At 39.8% G+C, this 18,389-nt stretch overlaps 1 protein-coding gene across 2 annotated transcripts in view; it reads right to left on the reverse strand.

The window, feature by feature from the left end:
- TMEM232 (transmembrane protein 232) overlaps nt 1–18,389 on the reverse strand; it is a 50,948-nt gene that overhangs the window by 15,662 nt on the left and 16,897 nt on the right. For both annotated transcript variants that reach the window (XR_012782837.1, XM_075541373.1), the window contains exon 3: nt 10,534–10,633. The gene's annotated coding sequence lies outside the window, so the exon portion shown is untranslated. The remainder of the gene's footprint in view (nt 1–10,533; nt 10,634–18,389) is intronic.

The following is an 18,389-nucleotide window of genomic DNA, read 5'->3' on the forward strand; positions in this document are numbered from 1 at the left end:
TTTCTTTAACTTAATTTAAACTATATAGAAAAATTTAGAACAGTACACTTAAATACAGGAGAGATGAACTCCTTGGGACCAATACTGAGAGTAGCCACACCAGGAGGAGAAGGGGAAGGTGGAGGGAGAAAAGAGAAACCTATCACAATGACCTACCTATAACCCCCTCCAAGGGGGATGGACAACAGCAAGGGGATAAAGGGAGACATCGGACAGTGCAAGACATGAAAAAATAGTAACAATTTATAATTATCAAGGATTCATGAGGGGTGAAGGGAGGGAGGGTAGATGGGGGGGGGCGGATTAGGAGCTGATACCAAGAGCTCAAGTTGAAAAACAAATACTTTGAAAATGATGATAGCAACATTAGTACCGATGTGCTTGAACTAATGACTGTATATATGTATGGTGATAAGAGTTTATGAACTCCCAATAAAGTGGCTTGTTTAAAAAAAGAAAAAAATAGTTAAAAGTCAGGACTGATACTAGATGTGCTTATTATTACTAGTTGTATTATTCTAAACTTTAGAGACATTTTTAGCTAACAAAATATAGTAATAAAACCAAGAAATATAAATGTGGGAAAGGAAAGATCAGCATATTTGCTTAATGAAAACCTATATAAAAATTCCAAGAGAAAAGATGTTCTGCACTAGTATATTTGAAGAAAATGATAGTTGGGCAGTGTATCACTGAGAGGACAAATTAGTAAAAAGGCAACTGGATTTAAGCTTTATCAACTTTTGATAAGGAGGAATAATAAAAGAAAAGAATCAATGTATAAAAGATTTGAACAATGCAGTCAATACGCTGGACCTAATGGGCATGCAGAAAATACTGTATTCTTCCCAAGAACACATTCACATTCCTAAGAATTGCTTATGCTGTAGGCTAGAAGGGAAGTATTAACAAATCTGACATTAAAATACAAGTATTGAAAAAGACAGCGTGCTTGGTAGAGAAGAAGGGCTTCCCCAAAGACGACGACGCTCAATAAGATGGATTGACACGTGGCTTCAGCACATCCAAAGTACTTGACATGAAGTCTCACCATCCTCTGTTCCAAGGACCATTCTTGCCTATATCTCTTCCAAGGCAGATTTTATTTGTGCTTTTGACAGTCCGTGGTTCTTTTAATATTCTTTGCTAGCACCATATCAAATGCATCTATTCTTTTTCAGTCTTCCTTATTTAACATCTAACTTTCACATGTATACAAGGTGATTGAAAATACCATGGCTTGAGTCAGGTGCATCTTAGTCCTCAAAGCAGCATCCTCGCTTTTCAACATTATAAAGAGATCTTGTGCAGCAGATCCACCCAACACAATGCATCATTTGATTCCTGGGCTGCTGCTTCCTTGAACATTGACTGTGGATCAGCACAAGAAGAAATACTTGAAAACTTCAATCTTTTCATATTTCACGATGTTACCTATTAGTCCAGTTGTAAAGATTTGAGTCTTCTTTACACTGAATTGCAATCCATAGTCAATCCATAATCTTCACATCAAAGCTTCAAGTCTTCATCCACTTACGGAATTTTATGGTGGTTTCCGAAGACTGTGGTGCCTTTTTGTAAGATTCCAAAGGGGTGATCCTGATATATTTCCTCAGGGAAACAGAACAAGCATGGGTGCATTATTAGAAAGAACTTTTAAGCAAACTCAACACTGCATGGGTGAAAAAGGTCAGGAAAGTTGTACTGAGGAATTTGTTCCCATCACGACCATGCACACACTCATTCTTCAAGGGCAGCAAGGTTGACCTGTAAGAATTTTGTTGGGAAAACTCACTCCATGAGTTTGCTCCTTCAGACTTATTTTAATCCCCAAGCTGAAAGAATACTTTTTAAAAAAACACACACAATTTGGCGCCCTTGAAGATGTCCTTTTGCTGTGATTGCTTGGTGTGAACCAGAGCACAGAGTCCTTGAAGGAAGGCTCCCGGAAATTGGAAACACTCCTGCAGAAGTGGACTAACCAGGATACGCTGAAAAACAGCAGCTTTGTTTTAATGCTTTTGGTTCATCAAGGTTTCTATGATATTAGCAATACTTTTTCACTTACCCTAATACCTTTATCAAAATTCATTGTAGCAGATTGTAATTTCCAAGTATGGTCACAACAATATCTCTTATGTGATATGTAGAGATAGAATCTGTTCTCCTCCCCATGACTCTGGACTCAGTGAAGTAATGTGTTTGACTAGTCGATCAGTAAAAACTGCAGTTTCTTCTGGGATCTCTGAGAAAGTTCTCTCGAGAAATTCCCTCTAAGAAAGTAGCCTGCGTCCTGTGGCAGCCGGTATCACGTAGAGCAGATCTGGTTACTAGACTCCTCTAAGCAGAGTCAAGCTCCCGAGTGACAGCTTGTTTTATCTGGCAACCATGTGGGTGAGCCATTTGAGATGTTGAACACAGGTGTGCCTTCAGATGACTACATCTTCAGCTGACGTCTAACTGATGCAACTAATACACACACACAAAAATGCCCTAACTGCTAATCCAATAATTTCTCTTCCACATGACAGATGGACAGTGAAAATTATCCAGCAGAGCCCAGGCAACTCCAGAACCATATAATTTGACAAAAATGCTTTCAAGCTACTAAGTTTTAAAGTGATTTATTACCAGCAATAAACACCCAGGGTACCCATTGTACAATTAACATCTGTACATTTCAGTGTATGCAAAATTTTTGTTGTAATAAAAATCAGTTAAGAAAATATATTTTATTATCATTAGTTTTCCTGTCCTGTGACAGAAGAATGACAGTCACCAAAAAAGAATTCTATTTTTCAATAATATAAAAACTAAATACACGAACAGGCAATTTAGCATCTGTCTGACAGCCTCACAATCACAAGAGACCAGATCACCACCTGCGTTTTCCTTTAGAGGTCATTGTCAGGCCTCCGCCTACTGAAGGTTGTTGACAGGCTCTTGCAGAGACAAGCAGTCGTCGAGTGCCATTGGTTCCCATCTTCGAAGGAGCACCGTTACTGAAGTCTACTCTTCATCCCTGATGCCATTTTCCTAGTTCAGAATGCTATCATCTTTGTCCTACATTAAGATAACTTCCTATCATGCAGTCTTCTTCCAACCTCCCTCCTCTAAAGTCCCATCGTTTATCCCACGAGCAAAGTAACTCTTCCAAACAAAAATCTACTTGTCAATTAACTTCTCCCAAAACGTTGACCTCGTTGTTTAAAATCCCTATTTAATGTCCCTATTGCCAACAGAATAAAATCCAAACTCATAGTAGTCACTATTTAGATTGCTGGAGCATACATTTTGATTAAATGGATTGATTTCTATGTGTTCTTTTGAGAAAATTTTAACTAATTTTCTTATTTTCTATTATAAACTTAACTCTACATATCTCTTATAAACATTGATGGAAAAGGTTTTGTGCAAATACATTGGCAGCTGGAGTATCTCAACCATTTGGGTGTGCTACACTTATGCAAATAACAATTACACTATTTTACCAAGTGGAGTGAGAAGAAAAATGAAAAAATATAATCATGTTATTCTTTATGAATAGTTGAGAAACTAAAAATGTTTAGCTTGTAGATGTATAAAATATAGACGTATCATTGCTATCTCACTGTGATGCTTTATATATATTAATAACATTCTTTCCTTCATAAAAGTTTTGTTTTACACATTTAAGTATTCAATTTATATGAAAATTAGATCTTTACATAGCAGAAGGATATAATTTCATTTTATATAGAGTGACAATTATTTAAGTATCTAGACAAAAATCTTACTAACACCCAACTACATAATTTATAACATAACACTTCCCTTCTATAAGCCTATGGCATTTTTCTTTAAAAATTTCAAGTTGAAATTATCATTTATATTATATTTCATTTTAAGGATACATATTTTAGGTAAATAAAGGCAGGTGGCTGGTTAAATATATGAAATTTGTATTACTTATTTTAAAATTTTAATATCGGGGCTTCAACACTTCCTGATATAATTGAACTGTTGAATGGTATGATGTCCTAATAAAATGGTTTGGGGGGGGAAAGTCCATGGAAAAATTGGGTTAAAAAATATTGGAATTTCCCTACAAATTTTGAAGCCCTCTTTTATATACCTTAGTTACATTATATAAAGTCGTCATCGCTGTTGTTGTTGGGTGCTGACATTATGGCTCCAACTCATAACACCTAAATATATAACAAAATAAAGCATACGAGGATGCACTGACCAGTCCTGGGCCATCCTCATGACCATGGCTATGCTTGAGTTCATTGTTGTAGCCACTGGGCCGGTCCAGCCCATAGAGGGTCTTCCTCTTTTGTGCTGACTCGCTACTGTATTAAGCATGAGGTTCTTTTCCAGAAACTGGTTCCTCTTGATAATATGTTGAAAGTACTTGAGACAAAGGCTCACAGTCCTCATTTCTAAGATGCTCTTCTTTCAAGACAGATTATTTTCATTCTGGCAGCCCAGTGTAGTTTCAACTTTGTCTATACTGTACTTAAAATGGCATTTCTTAGCTTTCTTTCTTATGCATTATTAAGCTTTCACATGCACATGAAACTTATTTTCTATCGAGTTCGTTCTGATTCATAAGAACCAAGTATAATTGCTCTCGAGAATTTGTGAGGCTGTATATCTTTACGAGAGGAGACAGTCTCATCATTCTTCCATTGAGTGACTGATGGGTTAAAACTGTTGACCTTGATCTTCAAAGATTAATGTTAACCATAGCATGGCAATAACATAATCTCCTACCAACTTGCAAAGGAGGAGAGTCTAGCATGCCAATCAGGTCATGGCCAATGAGACCTCCATGTGGACATGGCCTTCTACTGAGGATTCTAGCAATTCCTGTCTTCTTCCCTGGAGTTGGGACACACACTCTCTCTCTGCTTATCTCCCTGCAAGACATTCCTGTTGACATGCCAGATGGAGTTATGTTGATGCCATCCAGAGCCTTGGAGGACCCACATGGAGACCCATGCCAGTGCTAAGATGCTTCCACCGCCACTGGACCCACAAGACTTTCCACCCACTGGTCTGCACTCAGCATCATTGCATGCGTTGCATGAGGAAATTTACAGACTGGTACTGGACACATGGGCTAATATCGGACTTATGGACTTGCTCTGGATTGTGCTTGGATGTTTTCTTAATACACAATTACTCTTTTATATAAAGCTATTTCTATACGTATGTGTGTGTGTGTGTGTGTGTGTGTGTGTCTGGATTTGTTGCTCTAGTCAACCTGCACTGACATACATAGTAACCAACTATGCCCTCAGAGCCCCATGCATATGAGGCAATTGAAAAGTCTATAGTTTGGTGTAAGTACACCTAAGTTCTCCAAGTGACATCCTTAAGCAGTCATCTATGTATCATGTATTGTATAATATTGTTTGACTTATTTTATGGATAAGAAAAATAAAGAGAAGAGATTCAAAATATCAACACTAATTTAAATTTCCTGAAAATATTTAAAATAATTATTGTAAATAGAGATAAACTACAGGATATAATTGCACCTACTCCTCACTTATCAATTTTATCATTGTTTTATTATCCAACTTGCACATTTACAATAACCACAAAACCTACTATCTATTTTGTACATTAGTAACATATATTTGTCAGTAACAAATGCTGAGGTGTGAAACAAATCTGTGATATTATGGGTCAACTTGGCTGAGCCAGGATTCACAGTGATTTGGAAGTTATGTAATAATGTCATTTGGCAGTTATATAATGATATAGTCACTTTCTATTTTGTGATCTGATGTCTTCATTCACTATTTTCACATAACAATCTCTAATATTCAGAATCTAGCCATGCCAATGAATAGAGTGGATGTACTCTTCAAAATGAAATCAGCACAAGTAAACTATTAAAACTATATCAGCTCATAGTATATATTCTATGTGTGCATGTGCATGAGTGTGTGTGTGTGTATGTGTATATATAAAGACTTCCTTCCTTGCCTGGCTTTCCCCAAGGCAGAAAACTAAAGCTGCCTGAGGAAGCTCATGGAAGAAATATTTTCTGAGACAGATCTCTTGAGTCTAGGTGATAGAGGTCAAACATAACCATCTCCTTGGCTATAGCAGCATCCCTGGGAGGTGACAGTACCTCATAAGAAATGGCTGGGTTCTGCACTGCAAGAGATTGGACCCGCTATCAGTACAGGCATAAAATTCTGGGTCTACTTAGTTGTCCCCTGACATAGGTACACCAGACCTGCAGGGATCGTGTAGAGGTGACCGTTGATCTGATAGTCCTCTCTGATGTACTACTATAACATTTTAAGCCCCTCAAAACTCTGCACACCCCTGGAACATGAAGCAGGCTTACTAAGAACTTAGAAAATTTATAGCCAGTAAAGCAAAACAGAAGCTTGGAGTGTACCTATAGACTCGAGTATAAGCAGAGTTTTTCAGCACATTTTTAATGCAGTTTTTGTGGTAAAATTAGGTGCCTCAGCTGATATTCAGGTCATATTATACTCGCATATATATACGGTAATATAGTCAAGTTAATGAAATACAAAAGTACATTTTCAGAATTCATAAGTTCATCACCATAATAAATAACACACACACACATATATATATAGTTTGTTTGGTTGTTTTTTTTTTGCAGGAGTCCTGGTGGCATAATGGATTAAGCATTAGGCTCTTAACCCCAGGGTCAGCAATTCAAAACCACCAGCCACTCTTCAGAAGAAAGATGAGACTCCCTTAGAGAGTTACATGAGGGAAGATCTATCCTGTCTTAAAGAGTTGCTATGAGTCAAAACTGACTCGATGGCAGTGAGATATATAGATATACTCATATATAATTTTGTAGTAATAAAATATTCACAATTGTTCCCAAAACAATATGTCTAAATATAACCCATACTTATTATGAAAGTTCAGTATTTAGAATGTTGGAAACGAAAGTGTTTGAAGTACTTAAAGATGATTTAGGGATCCTTGGACATTGAAGGGGAAAAGAACTAAAACTTAAGCAGGAGCCATTTCTGTTCATCTTCCAGGGATCACTTATTTACTATTTTATTCAGGAAAATTTCAATGAGCTGATACTGAAAAGATAAAACCGTCTTCTAACTTACTTAGTTAAATATCTTCAATCTCTGTACTCACCATAGGAAGCCATTTGGCTTTGAAGCAAAATGCTAATGTGATGAATGGTCTGTGAAGGAATCACAAGCGGCTGTAATGGTCCATGCATTCTTATATTGGGTTTATGTTGTGTGTCAATGTTTTTTTTATTTACTTGGAACACTCATTGTAAAACATGAAGTACAGAAGAACTAGGTACATACAAATACACACTAAACATTTATGTACAAACGATAATCTAAAGAGTCTTTTTTATCTTTTTATATCCAGCACTAACAAATAATATCCACAATGTTCCGTTTAAATAAGTGCCAGTTAGAAATTTTAATTTGATTGCATTTTAACAACAATTTTTTTAATTCACTGCCATCGATTCGATGCTGACTCATGAGTGTAGAACTGCCCCTGTGAGCTTCTTTTTGTTTTGTTTTGTTTTTTAGATGTAAGAAAAGGGATTTGTTTGTAAAGACTGATGGAATCAAGGTCACTTAGTTTAGACAGAAGATTACCAAGAGGCACTTTATAACTTAAAGTCATGTCTACATAGAAACCCTAAACAAAACAATAACAAACTCAAACCGGCCTTCCTCAAGTTGAGTCTTACTCCCAGCAACCCTCTGCAGGGTTTGTGAGGCTGTACATTTACGGAAGCAGCAAGCCTCATCTTTCTCCTGCAGAGTAGCTAGTGGTTTGAACCACTGGTCTTGTGGTTAAGCACCTACTATACAGTGCGACCAGGCTTCCTGAAAGCTACACCAGACCTGAAGATATCACCATGCATTGATGTATCATGAAGACTTTTGAACCTAACAATTGCATTGTTTTGCTTTAACTTGGAGAGGTAGGTTCTTTGCATAAAGTCACTAAAGCAGACCAATTAAATAGTGACTTGTTGAAATGAGATAAACTGGATGAGCCTAAAGTTATGTACTGATCTCTACTAATGTGCAGTATCTTCATTTATAAAGGAGATAATATCAGCATCTTATTCTACTAAGAGAATTCTTTGGTTTTGTTTCAGAGAAGTAAATGAAGCTAACATATATGAAACACACTCATTCTTAATCACAATGAGTTTTATATACTAATGACTACTCAAAGTTTTTCCTCTGTTATTCATTGAACGCAACTGACTCAGGGGAATCAATGGAAGATAAGTAAAAAATAAACTTGATTTAGCTATCCATTAAAAGGATATTTTAATCATTAATTACTTTCCAAGAGAATAACAGAAAAATGTCTCAGATATGATCAATATTTAAATCAAATTTTAGATTCTGAATATAGAATCTTATTTTTTAATTCAATGGGAGTTAATACATATATCAAACATCCCACAGTTCAATTACATCAAGTGGAATTGTACAATTGCTACCACAATAAGTTTCCAAGCATTCTTTTTGTTCCTGTACTCCTTTACACCATATCCCTTTTACCTGCCCCACCACCACCACCACCACTGTATCCCCACTCCCCAAAGCCCTTATTCTACTTGCTATCCCTATAGGTTCATCAGTTATTAATTGCATATACCAACCAAAAAGAAAAACATAAAACCATTCAAGAGGGTGACCTCCAATGTCAAAACCCCTCTGAGATACACCCTAATAGGAACAAATAAGAACGAAATAAAACAGAATGACCATCGCAGGTTTGCTGGAATAATGCATATGTTAACAGAGCATATAAGGCATTGATATAGCCAGATGATGTTTGGCCCCCTATCAATATATCTCCAATATTAGTATAGCTGTGTTCTGCTTCCTCAGACACCAGGTATTTTCTGGCTTAAGTCTTACCAGTGTGTTTGAGGAAGAGTCAAGTTCACCTGGTGGAGTTTCCTCGCAGCCTCCCGAGCATGCTGTGTACCTTGAAGATCCAGGATTCAGTCCCCCAGCACTGCACAGTACCCAAGCTGTGTCCCCAGAATACACCTAGAATCCAGGGTCAGTGTGGTCCATTCAGTACCTACCACCAAAGACACTCCCCTCCTAGTGTATGCAAAAGCATTTCAGTCCTTCTTCCCCCAACTGGAGGTCAGCCCTCCCTCTTTTACAACCAACAGGCATGTATTTGTGTTCCCCAGACATGCTTGCTCCTTTTCCCCTCTCCTGGCTTGCTTTTCCAATCAACATCCCTCATCCCTCTAGTAGGGCTTCCTACCTGTCTGGGAACAGACACCTCAACATAGATTTACATGGCAGCCACTCTCTGGACAACACCCCTGCCCCTCCCTTGACCATTTGATCCCATCTGATGTGAGGCACCCCTGGCAAAGTGACCTTCAAGATACTTACCTACAGCAGATGTTGTTTGCTTCGTTAGCACCGGTCAGGCTCTCTCCCAGGCTGGCTGGCCTCTCAGACAGCAGACTGGATGCCCCACAAGCCTGAGCGTGTGCTCATTCGGCTTCTTGTTCCTACAGCGGTGGACTCACATTTGTCCTTTTTGATTGACTAACTTCACTCAGCTGTCTTCCAGCTCCTTCCACTTTGTTAGATATTTCATGGATTCGTCGCTATTTTTTAGGGATGTGCAGTACTCCATTGTATGTCTAAACCTGAGTTTTTTAAATCCAATCTTCTAATGATGGGAATTTAGGCTGTTTCCAGCTTCTGGCTATTGTTAACTATGCTGTGATGAACATGGGGCAGCAAACATCTATTCATGATCTGCTTCTCATTTCTTCGGGGAATATGCCCAATAATGGTATTGCTGAACCATATTGTATTTCGTTATCATCTGCTTTAAGAATCACCAGATCACCTTCCAATGAAGCTGTCCGTATTCACAAGCCCAGAAGCAGTGAATAAGTGTTCTTATATCTCCATACCCTCTCCAACATTGGTTGCTCTCCATTTGTTTGTTTTTAAATTGTGCCACAGTTATGGGTGGTAGGTGGTAGGTATCTCATGATTGTTTTAACTTGCATTTCCTGGATGGCTAGTGAATGAGAGCATTTCCTCATGTGTTTATTGCCACTCAGGTGTCATCTTTTCTGAATCTTCTGTTCACCTTGTGAATCCTTTGCCCACCTTCTTAGACGGTTGCTAGTTTTTGTCTTGTAGGCTTGTAAAACACTGTTGATTTTAGTAATTGGTCCTTTGTTATGTTATTACTAAATATTTTCCCAGTCTGTGGGCAATTTTTTTTACTTTCAATGAAGTCTTTCTATGTACATGAGTGCTTTCGTTTTAATAGGTCCCACTCATCTATTTTGTCTTCCTCAGAGTGTTTCCTTTGTTATCTATGATTGCCCGTGCATTCCCTGCACTAGGGCACTAAGATTTGTAGAAAGACTCCACTTTTCAATTCAGTTTTTCCACTGAATTGAGCTACCCGAACCCCAACAGCACCCCAGCACACAGACACACACACACAGAGAACCCCCCCACACCTCATACTTACTCATTATGAGTAATTATGCTTATAGAACAATATCCAGAAACTTTTAGTATTTGTGTTTTATACTTTATACCAGATTTGCTTGCTTCACTGGAGAGTGGATCTGTGGATGGGGGCAGGGGGTGAGGAAGAAAACAAACAAAAACAACCACAGATTACACTCTGACTCAGCAACTTTATGGGACAGAGTAGCACTGCCCTTGGGGTTCCAGAAATTGTAACTATTTGCTATAATGGAAAGCCTCAACTCCTCATGATAATTCACTATTTTAGAAATCTTCTGGACTAAAACCCTGACTCAATATTTGGTTTTATATTAAACTGCCTATTGGTATATCCAGGGGAGAGATGGGCCTTTCTACTCCCATATGGTGTTCCAGTCTCAGACACCCCAGGGGCAGTTCTACCTGTCCGACAGGTTCACTATCGATCGGATGGCCATGAGTTTGTTGTTATTTGGTTTTAATACACTAACCCACATTAATCCATGCTCACTTGTTGATTGATGCATTTTAAAGTTTTAAAGGTGAAATTTGAATATGAATATGAGAGAAAATAAACTTATGAATTGGCCAAAAAGAGACAGGGGTATAAAATACAGTAAAGCAGTAAGATGGAACTGGGATGGGAAGAATAAATAATGTTTACGCCATAAAAATCAGCTGCAAGGGTTTTGCTATGCTTTTTAAAAATAATGCTCAGAGACAAAATGTACAGTATTTATAAGCTTAAAAACAAGACAGCTTCACAGAAGCAGCAATTATTCCTGGGGAAGGTACACGGCACCTCTCCCATAGTCATCATAAAGAAGGCACAATATAATGAATACTCTCCTCAAGGTAAGAGCAATAAAGAGTTTCGTAGATGGCCTCTTAGGCTCAGCATAAATATAGAACATTATAGCAAACAATAATCAATGTTTTGTGACACCAATAAAATCTTTTCCGACCATTCAGATCTCTAATGATCTGGTGACTGCAGGAACAGATTTTGGGGTGGTATAAGAAGAGGTTCTGTTCGCAGGGGATGGTGCCAGCCTGTCAAGAGGCAGTTGTAAATGGGTGGGGATACTTCTGCTCATATTGTCTAACGTTGAAATGGGGGGCGTTCGCTGCCCAACCCTTTAGGATGAGGAACAACGGTTGCTCTCACGATGACAATGGCACAATCTGCCCAGCCTCGAGAAAGGCTGATCTCGACCTTGGAATTACAGAGAAATGAGCTTAACAGACTGCCACGTATGTGAGCTGCTGCCCTGTGTGTGAGTTTGTACGGGTCTGCGTGTCGTTGGTTATGTGGTAAATGAGGGAAACTACTTACAAACCTATTTAACCAGCATAGCCTTGTTTTGATATGGCTTATGTATTCGACTTACAAATAAGACTTAGTTTAAAACCAAAACCTGAACAATTCATTCATCAGGCATTAATACTAGCTGGAGACAAGCAAGCCAGGTAGAACTGGCCATGTCAGCAGCGACATTGCCTGTCGTGGCCGGGAGGTGGGAGATGTTTGCAGAAGACTGGAGTGGGGTAGGGTCAGGTGAAGCTGAAGGTGGGACAGGAAAAATGAGGATGTGACAGAAATAAAAGCAAGTCTGCAGTGAAATTCTTTTCTCAAGACATCCAGAATTTTTAGAGTAACTAAACTCACACTTGCTTACTATATTCGTTGTACAATGTTGAGCAACAAATTACTCCAAAACCTCCCCTTAAAACAGCAATAATCATTTTTTATTATTTCACAATCTCTATGGAACACAGTTAAGCAGAATGGGCTCAGGATTTGCTATGAAGGCATAATGAAATGTCACCTGCTGTTTCCATCAGATGTCAGTGAGGAAGGAGCTCCCTCGTCTAAGGACCTGAGCAAGGCTGGAGGATCCACTTCTAAAGCAGTTCGCTCAGGACACTGTCAAGTTGTTGCTCAATGTTGGTGAGAGCCTTACTTCCTCTTCTGGTGGGCCTCCCTCTGGGCTACTTCTGTGCTCTCGCCTCGGGGAGACTGGCTTCCCTCAAGGAGGACAAGCCATGCAGACTATAATGGAGGTTCACAAGCCTTTTACTATATAACCTCATGAATAGAGCATTCAAAATGGAGTAACCATGGACAATGAGAAGTGTGACAAGAAAGTCACCCAGACATTGGGCCTCTACTCAAGCACTCCCTCAATGCATGAATACTTTCTTTTATTACATTGGCACTCTACAATGCTCACCCTGCCGACACAACTGCTGAAGCCAAAGCAGGTGAACAAGTAAATGTGGTGAAGAAAGCTGATGGTGCCAGGCTATCAAAAGAGATAGTGTCTGGGGTCTTAAAGGCTTGAAGATAAACAAGCGGCCATCTAGCTCAGAAGCAACAAAACCCACATGGAAGAACACACCAGCCTGTGTGATCATGTGGTCCCGAAGGGATCAGTTATCAGGCATCAAAGAACAAAAAATCATATCATTGGCTGCACACCACCATGATACGATCGCCGAAGACAAACGGGTGCATAAGCAAATGTGGCAAAGAGAGCTGATGGTGCCAGGCTGTCAGAAAAGATAGTGTCTGGGGTCTTAAAGGCTTGACAGTGAACAAGCGGCCATCTAGCTCAGAAGCAATAAAGCCCACATGGAAGAAGCACACCAGCCTGTGCGATCACGAGGTGCCAAATGGACCAGGTATAAGGCATCATGCAAAAAAAAAGAGAGAATATATATATACCATAGTGAATGAAGGGGGAAGTACAGAGTGGAGACCCAAGGACCATTTGTTGGCCACTGGAGAGCCCCTCATAGAGGGGTTTAGGAGAGGAGATGGATCAGTCAGGGTGCGATGTAGTACCCATGAAGAACACAGCTTTCCCCCAGATCCTGGATGCTTCCTCCCCCCAACTACCATGATCCGAATTCTACTTTGCAGAACTGGAGAGGGCAGAGGTTGTACACTGGTACATATGGGGGCTGGAGGCACAGGGAATCCAGGGTGGATGATACCTTCACGACCAGGGGTGTGAGGGGTGAGGCTGGGAGAGTGGAGGGTGAGTGGGTTGGAAAGGGGGAACTCATTACAAGGATCCACATGTGACCTCCTCTCTGGGAGATGGGCGGCAGAGAAGGGGGGGAAGGGAGACTCCGGATAGGGCAAGATATGACAAAATAACAATCTATAAATTATCAAGGGCTCATGAGGGAGGGGGGAGCGGGGAGGGAGGGGAAAAAAAGAGGACCTGATGCAAAGGGCTTAACTGGAGAGCAAATGCTTTGAAAATGATTAGGGCAAAGAATGTACGGATGTGCTTTATACAATTGATGTATGTATATGTATGGATTGTGATAAGAGTTGTATGAGCCCCTAATAAAATGTATAAAAAAAAGAAAGAAAGTCACCCAGAACGAAAATGTAAACAACAAAATGACTGAGAAGAAGGACACATGAACTGGCCAGAATCCAAGGCTATCGGACATAACATGGGAGGCTGACCCCTTTACCAGGCTGAATGCCCACGACCACACCTCCAGCAACACCAAAAGTTGGATAAGAATCCAACAAAGAGCCAGAGAGAGCTTCTCGGGTTCTGCGATGGCACTCTTGCCGTTAAGTCCTGCCTGTGTTTTCTTGACTTGCTATTGAAATGTGTGAATGCTCTGTGGAATAAATTGGCTAAAAGACCGTCAGGCTCATAGAGTAAGTTATGCTCCTGAAGGAACCTGACCAAGTCACTGTGCAAAGCTTCGAGACTGCACAGCCGCTGTCCTGGTGCACAAGCTGACTGGTTCCTAAGCTCTGTCTGTGGAACTGTCATAAGGTGCTCACGACACCTCACAAAAGGTAGATCGTGACTTTATTTCACTGATAAGAACTACCCAAGATCATGAAGAGCAAGAGGCAAAGATTATAGGAAGCCATCAGAAGGAAGTTGAAGAGGTGAATACATCTAAGGTTGCTATGAATTGGGGTAGACGCCACAGTGAGTTTGGGTTATAACTTGTAAAATGATTTTTCCTGCTAAAACCAAATTAAAAATCTAACCAAAGCAAGCCAATATAAATTGAAAGTCTTAAAAACTACCTAGTGTCAGCACACATTTCCTACAAAAGTCAAAATAATAAGTACTTTGTTGTTGTTGTTGTTGTTGTTGTTGTTGTTGTTGGGAGGTGCTCTCAGGTCGATTACAGCCCATAACACCCTATGTACAACAGAATGAAACACTGCCTGATCCTGTGTGAACCTCACAATTGTTCTTTTGTTGTAGCCCAATATCTATATATATGTTAAGTTCGGCAATTACAGTATACCAGAGATACCTCAGAAGAAAGGCCTGAAGATCTACTTCCTAAATATCATACACTGAAAACCAAGCCCTATGTATTACAGTTCTGCTCTGACACACTTGGTGTCATCGCAAGGCAAAAATGATAGGCTGGCAACTGGTTATGCTTTAATAAGTCACCAAGCTGAGTATAGAATCTATGCTATCTTCTGACAATTGAGGCCCTTATAGAAAAGTCAGAAAAATTAGATGATTTCCTCCCCCCTACACACATCCCAACAAATCATAAATATTGCGATCTTTCCTATAGCATGGGCCTTTTATGTGATGGCTACATCTGTACATAGGAGCTATGGTTGCTTTAGTAAAGAAGCTCTATTAAAATACGAGAATAATTGATACAATAATTTGGAGATTACCCATTCAATTAGAAATATAGTTCAAATCCAAGACACTAGCAAGACTGTGTGCATTTTCCTATTTGTACAAATAGCCACAATATAGTCCAACCTAGGCTACAAAGTTCAAGTAGGAGAAACCATGCCCCCTTCTCAGCAACTACATTGACCACGAGTTATTGTTGACATCTACCCAGGATATTACTTGGATCAAATTCATGCTACAGCAGTAAGCACATTTTAAACCACAAACCTGCATAAAAGTTACCCAGTTGTCCTTAAATCAATTGCAACTCTAAAGCCCACATGGAAGAAGCACACCAGCCTGTGTGATCACGAGGTGCCGAAGGGACCAGGTATAAGGCATCATGCAAAAAATATATATGTATATGTATATATGTGTGTGTGTGTGTGTGTGTGTGTATACCATAGTGAATGAAGGGGGAAGTGCAGAGTGGAGACCCAAGGCCCATTTGTCAGCCACTGGAGATCCCCTCATAGAGGGGTTTAGGAGAGGAGATGGGTCAATTAGGGTGCGATGTAGTACCCATGAAGAACACAGCTTTCCCCCAGATCTTGGATGCTTCCTCCCCCCAACTACCGTGATCCGAATTCTACCTTACAGATCTGGAGAGGGCCGAGGTTGTACACTGGTGCATATGGGAGCTGGAGGCACAGGGAATCCAGGGTGGACAATACCTTCAGGACCAGGGGTGTGAGGGGTGAGGCTAGGAGAGTGGAGGGTGAGTGGGTTGGAAAGGGGGAACTCATTACAAGGATCCACATGTGACTTCCTCCATGGGAGATGGATGGCAGAGAAAGGCGGGCGGGGGGTGGGGGGGAGGAGGGAGACTCCAGATAGGGCAAGTTATGACAAAATAACAATCTATAAATTATCAAGGGCTCATGAGGGAGTGGGGAGCGGGGAGGGAGGGGAAATAAAAGAGGACCTGATGCAAAGGGCTTAACTGGAGAGCAAATGCTTTGAAAATGGTTAGGGCAATGAATGTACGGAAGTGCTTTATACAATTGATGTATGTATATGTATGGATTGTGATAAGAGTTGTATGAGCCCCTAATAAAATGTTTAAAAAAAAGAATGATGAGGGCAATGAATGTACAAATGTGTTTACACAATTGATGTATATATGGATTGTAATGAGTTTTATGAGCCCCTAATAAAATGATTTAAAAAAAATCAATTGCAACTCACAGCGACCCCGGAGGCATCAGGATTGTGTAACTCTGCTCCACAGTAGTGCCTTTCAGTTTCCCTCTAGAGTATATATTTGATAAATCAGAAGTGAGGCAGCACATTTTATAACTAATCATATAAAGGTTACTAATACAAAAACTTTGAAAGTATAAGTTAGCAAATATCAATTATTTAAACATTTTATTAGTCGTGATTCTGAGTCATTATTTTACCAAGAATACTTCCTGCCTATCACCAAACTCTAAAGTATTCCCTCAAACCTCTACCCCAAAGCACATAATGTTGTAGCAACTATACATATTCATCATTAACCAGATTTTTATTAGTGTCCATACTTTAACTGAATTTGAAAGCTAAGCAATACATTGAAGGGTTCGTGCCATCCTTTGGTCCCGATTCTGTGGGGAATGGGGAACTCAAATTCTTCCATCAAGGTTTGCCTCTGGTGCCTGCTTCACAAATAGGCAGGAAGATTTGAGTATCCACAAGTTGGGCTTCGAACTCCAAGGTCAGCTGTTCAAACCCAGCAGGTATGACAAAGATGAGGCTGTCTGCTCCTATAAAGATTTACAATTTCAGAGACCTAGAGGAGCAGTTCCACTCTATTTTACCTGGTCACTATGTGCCAGAAGCAACTCAGTGGCAACAGGTTTGTTGTTAATCAGTTAATGTTAAACAAGCTACACTCCACATCTCCAAACCTGTCTTCTAAAGTTCTCTTGTTTTCCAATGAGGTAGGGCGATCAGAGCTGATCATGAAGCAAATGAGATAGAATTTCTTTCAGCTATATCAATACACTGCATTGACTGAGGGAAACTTGTAACATCCACCATGTCAGTGCTGAGTCGTGGGTTTTTATGACTGAGCTTTTAGAAGTTCATCACCAGTCCTTTCTTCTGAGATGCCTGTGGGTGGACTCTATCCTACAGCTGTGGAGTTGGGGCCAAGAGCATTCACCAGTCATACCGTCCAGTAACGTCTGCCTGCTGATATTAAGTGCTGTCCAGCTGGTATCGACTCATAGAGCAATGCCCTACCATGGGGCTAAGGTCATGGGCATATGAATGCAATAGTCTGGATGGAGAAGAGAACATTGAATTGGGATGTGTAAAAAGATTGTATTTCAAATGATATGTTTAGCTAAGTGAACTAGGATTATATTGATTCTGCCTACCTACTGTTATAGACACAATGTGTTCAGAAATGAATATTGGGAATTATGAATAGAGGTCTTAAAGCCCACTTTCAGTCTTTCCAATTAGATTTGTTAAAAGATAAGTTAGAAATTTCCAGAAAGAACAGGCTTTGTTTTAAACCAAAGTAAAGTAAGAGGGTTAGAAAAGACAAATCCCACCCACAACCAGTAAATATCAAATTTGCAAATGATTTAATGATTTCTTACAAAGCTCTTGAAAGTATAATGCCAAGTAAGAGGAATAAAATTATTTATTAAGTTATTGTCATTTTTTAATTCCCCTTGGTATTGTAATGAATTAGTACAAAACATTTTTGAGAAATTAATTCATTAAAACCTGGATTGTGGAACTATGTGGAAAAAATAAAGGTCTAGTGTTTACTTTGGAACAGTCTTTCCCACAATGCCTTTTGCAGAGTACAGTTTCTCCGGAGCGTGTCATTGTTAGGAGCCATCAAGTTGATTTCTGGCTCATAATGTCAACACATGACAAATTAGAACTTCCCCATAGGTTCTCTTGGCTGTAATCTTTACAAAATCAGGTGGCCAGGCCATTCTTCTGGGAACGTTCTAACAGCCCTTCTTTCAATTAGCAGTTGTGTGCTCCACAGGCTCCCTCATACAATCAAGGTCAACTGCTTAGAAGACAGGTGCTCGCCACTGTCCAATACTGCCCTTTTGACACGTTGGTACTGCTGCTAAGTGCCATCAGGTAGGGTCTGACGCATACTTACCCTGTGTGCAACAAAGTGACCCTACTGGGCCTGGTGCCATCCTCACAATCTTTC

This window comes from Tenrec ecaudatus, chromosome 2 (genome assembly GCF_050624435.1).
Source record: "Tenrec ecaudatus isolate mTenEca1 chromosome 2, mTenEca1.hap1, whole genome shotgun sequence".
Lineage (NCBI taxonomy): Eukaryota > Metazoa > Chordata > Mammalia > Afrosoricida > Tenrecidae > Tenrec > Tenrec ecaudatus.